At 45.2% G+C, this 5645-nt stretch overlaps 1 non-coding gene across 1 annotated transcript; it reads left to right on the top strand.

Annotated features, from left to right (window-relative positions):
• Nucleotides 1-1753: 1753 nt before the first annotated feature.
• Trnas-cga (transfer RNA serine (anticodon CGA)) lies at nt 1754-1828 on the top strand. Its single transcript has one exon. It is a non-coding gene; the product is annotated as a tRNA-Ser (tRNA).
• Nucleotides 1829-5645: the final 3817 nt, after the last annotated feature.

The raw sequence follows: 5645 nt of genomic DNA, 5'->3' as shown, positions 1-5645 counted from the left end.
ACGTTCGAGCACAATATATAATGAGGAGTCTAATAAACTGGTACACTTGCCTAATACCATATAGGACCCCGGCAGAAGTGCCGCAGCACAACGTGGTATTGACGTGACTAATATCTGAAGTAGTGGTTGAGGGAAATGACACTATGACTCCTGCAGGGCTGTCCATCAATCCGTAAGACTACGAAGGGTTGGAGATCTGTTCTGAACAGTACGTAGCGAGGCGTCCCAGATATGCTGAATAATGTTCATGTCTGGGGAGTCTGGTGGCCAGCGGAAGTGTTTAAACTCAGAAGAATGTTCATCGATCAACTCTGCGGTAATTCTCGATGTATGGAATGTCGCATTGTCGTGCTGAAATTGCTCAAGTCCGTCGGAATGCACAATGGACATTAATGCATGCAGGTGATCAGATAGGGTGCTCACTTACGCGTCAGAGTCGTATCTATACGTATCAGGGATCCCATATCACTCCAACTGCACATGGCCCACACCACTGCACACGTCCACCGTCTTCAGCAGTCCCCTGCTGATATGCAGGATCCATGGATACATAAGGTTGTCTCCATACCTGTACACGTCCGTCCGCTGGATATAATTTGAAACGAGATTCGTCCGACCAGGGAACATGTTTCCAGTCGTCAACTGTCCATTGTCTTGCTGACGAGCCGAGGCGGGCCGTAAAGCTTTGTGTCGTCCAGCCATCTAGGGTGCACTTGTGAGCCTTCGGCTCCGAAAGCACATATCTATGATGTCTCGTGGAATGGTTTAAAGGGCTCTGAGCACTATGGGACTTAACTTCTAAGGTCATCAGTCCCCTAGAACTTCGAACTACTTAAACCTAACTAACCTAAGGACGTCACACACATCCATGCCCGAGGCAGGATTCGAACCTGCTACAGTAGCGGTCGCGCAGCTCCAGACTGTAGCGCCTAGAACCGCTCGGCCACCCCGGCCGGCGTTTCGTGGAATGGTTCGCACGCTGACACTTGTTGATGGTCCAGTATTGAAATCTGCAGCAATTTGCGAAAGGGTTTCACTTCTGTCACGTTGAACGATTCTCTTCAGTCGTCGTTGGTCCCGGTCCTGCAGGACGTTTTCCAGCTGCAGTGATGTCAGAGATTTGACGTTTTACGGGATTCCTGTTATTCACGACGCACTCGTGAAACTGTCGTACGGGAAAATCCCCACCACATCGCTACCTCGGAGATGCTGTGTAACAGCGCTCGTGCGCCTACTACGACACCACGTTGAAACTCAATTAAATGTAGCTAACCTGCCACTGTAGCAGCAGTCACCGATCTGACAACTGCGTCAGACACTTGTTGCCTTATACAGGCGTTGCCGACGGCAGCGCCGTATTCTTCTTGTTTACATATCTTTGTCTTTGAATATGCATGCATAGACCAGTTTCCGGGGCGCTTCAGTGTATGTTGTCAAAGACAAGTTTCCTGGCAGATTAAAACTGCGTGCCGGACCGAGACTCGAACTAGGGACCTTTGCCTTTCGCGGGCAAGCGCTCTACCAACTGAGCTGCCCAAGCACGACTCACGCCCCGTCCTCACAGCTTTACTTCTGCCAGTACCTCGTCTCCTACCTTCCAAACTTTACAGAAGCTCTCATGCGAACCTTGCAGAACTAGCACTCCTGAAAGAAAGGATATTGCGGAGACATGGGCTTAGCCGCAGCCTGGGGGATGTTTGGAAGGTAGGAAATGAGGTACTGGCAGAAGGTGTGAGGACGGGGTGTGAGTCGTGCTTGGGTAGCTCAGTTGGTAGAGCACTTGCCCACGAAAGGCAAAGGTCCCGAGTTCGAGTCTCGGTCCGGTGCACAGTTTTAATCAGCCAGGAAGTTTCATATCAGCGCACACTCCGCTGTAGAGTGCAAATTTCATTCTAGAAACATCCCCCAGGCTGTGGCTAAGCCATGTCTCCGCAATATCCTTTCTTTCAGGAGTGCTAGTTCTGCAAGGTTGGCAGAAGAGCTTCTGTAAAGTTTGGAAGGTAGGACACAAGGTACTGGCAGAAGTAAAGCTGTGAGGACGGGGCGTGAGTCGTGCTTGGGTAGCTCAGTTGGTAGAGCACTTGCCTGCGAAAGGCAAAGGTCCAGAGTTCGAGTCTCGGTCCGGCACACAGTTTTAATCTGCCAGGAAGTTTCAGGCAGTAAGTAAAATTTCGTTGTCTGCAACCTCTTCGTCTGTTGCAGTTTTAGCGGTCGACTGTGTAAGTAGTTGTCACAGGTATGCGAGGAACGAAGCAGAACTCTTAGCGCTGTTTAGAAGAGGCTCGCTCGAACGCCGTATTAACATTCCGGGTGACTGCATCGCAATCGAGGGCCTGTGCAGTCCCGGCGAACCCGGCCCAGTGGGTAATTCGCCAACGGGACGGCGCCTCAGATCCAATCAGTCTGTCGGCGGCAGGACTAGAGGCTGCCACAGCGGCGGCGGCGCCGGGGTCTAATGGAAATCCCGCCGCGCGCCACTGGAGCGTGACGTAGCATCTCGCCAGTCCGTCCCAATCCACCTCATCCCCTCCTGTCCCATCACGCCCCCTCCCAGCCGCTTGTTTCGCTCGCAGCAACGATTCCGCGAGCGCGGCTGCTCCCGAGACGCGCAATTCAGCCGGAAACCGCGAGAGGCAAACCCCAGTTCCGGAGGCGGCTTCGTCTGCGTGCGCCTGATGAGGCGCGCAGAGTTCCGAAACGGCAGGTACTCCGCCCAACGGGATTTCCAGTTTGCGGAACACGAGCTCTCTAATTCGTGACGTAATTGGGGCATCCCGTTCTTTTCCATTGCGACTGCAAGGAATCGAGAGTAGTCCCGTTCCGACAGAAGCAATTTCTGGAAAGGTTTAGGATGAATATATATGGCGAAATTGGTCAAAAAGTGACATTTTCAGATTACTGTGTCTTAATGATATAGTAATAATATTGATCTCTCCTGAGTAATTTGATGCATCATTCGTCAATTAATTCCAATTGGAAGTGTAGTTCCTATTATTTCAAAGTTAATAGTGCAAGTGGAAGAAAATCCATTCACTCTTGTAATGGTACTTGAATTACGTAACCATTACGGCAGCTCACCTGAACCTCTCGATACCAGCAATACTCTACCGTGTTTCTGTAAAGTAGTTAACATGTTTCTGAGACAACTTTCAGATTTGATTTCATTAATGTAGAGATACTTTGATACATCGATATGTTTATATTGCTATGATATTATTCTTATGTAAATTCTCTCTTTTGTCACTATGACCTTTGACATACTTGTAACTCTGATTTTTGGACGCGTAAGCGATTATTAGTTAATTACTTGTTAGAGAGTCGGACCTTGAAAAGGTCAACTCTTGCACGTCATGTTGGAAAGACGCATATTGTAGTCCGCTTATAAAATGTGAACTTTAACAGCGAGAAAGATGTTTTCAAGTATGTTTTGTATTGTGGAGCGATGTTTTGTGTGTTACGTAATATTGCAACAAAACCAATAAAAAGGAAGTGGAACTTAAATTCGAAGTGCTGATTATTTTTTTACATCACCATTGTGCTAACTTTCAAATTTTAATCTTCAAGAATGGAGTGTGAAACACATCTATAAAACTTTTGAATATAGGAGAATAAAACCTAGGCCTCTTTGCATTCGAGCTTCTAGAGCCTAGATTTTCGACGATTCAGCCATGATTTTACAACGAGACTAGCGTGGGAAACACGAATAGATAAGTGCCTAGTTTATTCATTCTTACATGAAATGATTTTATTAACTGTGCTCTAATGACACCTGCCACATAATAACTTTGTTGTTGCCCGAAAATACAGTATTTAGCAGCGTGAGCAACACCACAATCATTATTAAATTTTGACCTTTGTTGTGGTAGGGTTGTTAGACTCTGCACTGACTTCCTTAATTATCTCTATCTCTGGAACTATTCAATTTAGATCAGTTTTCAGCTATGTAATCCTTGAACTGATTTTAATGTTCGTTTTAAGATCTAATGGAATCAATGTGTAGACAGAAATGGCAGTATTGCACCAGCATTTTGTGGAGACTCTAAATGTTAAAGAAAGACTTAGAGACAAAAACATTGATTAACCCAGCAGTAATACGGAACGGCAATAAGAAACAACACACATGACCTACAAGGGATGAAAAGAGTAGTGTGGGCTACATTATCCCACAAATTATCATCTGAAGATACACCTGTACATTGTATTTGCCCAGCTGGTGCTGATTCATGTTGCAGGAATGCAAAACTCAGGCAGCGGGTACAGATTGACAATTTAGGCACAAAAATAGCATAGCATCTGCAGTGATGGAAGCTATTAAACTGATATATAGGGCATAACTCATCCTGACATTCTTTCCAAACATCTTCATGGTCAAACAAATAGCCCTAATGAGTCTCTCAATAACGTCATTTGGACCTACTTCCAAAAAAATGTCTTCGTAGGAATGAAAACTCTATGCTTGTTGTTTGTGACGCTGCAACAGTGTTGGTAATATGGGAAGAATTAGGGTACTAGAGAAACTTGGTATCACTCCAGGAGCCAACAAACAGCAAGCCTTCCAGTGAATGGACCGACTTAGGCTCATGAAAGCCCAGTGTGCAGCCGAGGAAATGACTAAAGAAGCAAGAGGTAGAAAAAGAAAGAACCTTTTAGGTGTGCAGCGTTATCAAGAACAGGATCCAGATAGTGCTGATTATGGACTTCGCTGGTTCTAAGAGCTGACATGCCTCTATATGTGGGTTAATATAAAATGGAACGCTTACACGATTTTCTGAAAAGATTTTGTAAAAATATTTCAGCCATTATCTCAGGAACTATTACAGGTACCTATATCTAATTTTACACTGTGTACCTCTTAGTACACTTCTGCTGCTGAACCCTCAAAACAGTTCTATCTATAATGGTTTTTTATTCACAAAAGCAAAAGGGGCCTTAAAGAAATTAACGTAAATTATTAAAAATCATAACCAACTAATTATTTGTCTGTATATTATGATTCTGTTCCAGTAATCAGAAGAGTAGTTAAACTGTAACTCCCAAAAATTTCAGATCTCTATGTGTCAAAAGTTCTGAGGTAATGCATCATAAGTATTATGAATTTAACACTCTAGGTATAGGATCATTGTACTACCCTTAAGACTGACAGCACTGTACTTTAGGTAATATCACTGTGAGAATTGTAGTGATAGAAATAGCTACAAGGGCTATTCGGGTCTGCAGCTCGTGGTCGGGCGGTAGCGTTCTCGCTTCCCGCGCCCGGGTTCCCGGGTTCGATTCCTGGTGGGGTCAGGGAATTTCTCTGCCTAGTGATGCCTGGTGTTATGTGATGTCCTTAGGTTAGTTAGGTTTAAGTAGTTCTAAGTTCTAGGGGACTGATGACCATAGATGTTAAGTCCCATAGTGCTCAGAGACATTTGAACCATTTTTGGTTATTCGGGAAGCAAGGTCCGCTAGCTAACGAAATGGAAACCACAGCGAAAAAAAAGTTTTGTTGCAACAGTTAGCTAATCTTTCCAGCTACTTCTCTACATAGTCGGCGCTCCAATTGAGACACTTGTCGAAGCATTGTACCACCTTTCCAGTATTCTCCTCATAGAAGGCAGCCGCGTATGTTTTCTACCAATTCTCACGCCGATCCTCTCCTTTTT

The sequence above is a fragment of the Schistocerca serialis genome, chromosome 10 (assembly GCF_023864345.2).
Source record: "Schistocerca serialis cubense isolate TAMUIC-IGC-003099 chromosome 10, iqSchSeri2.2, whole genome shotgun sequence".
Lineage (NCBI taxonomy): Eukaryota > Metazoa > Arthropoda > Insecta > Orthoptera > Acrididae > Schistocerca > Schistocerca serialis.
This window is presented reverse-complemented; position numbering and strand designations above follow the sequence as displayed.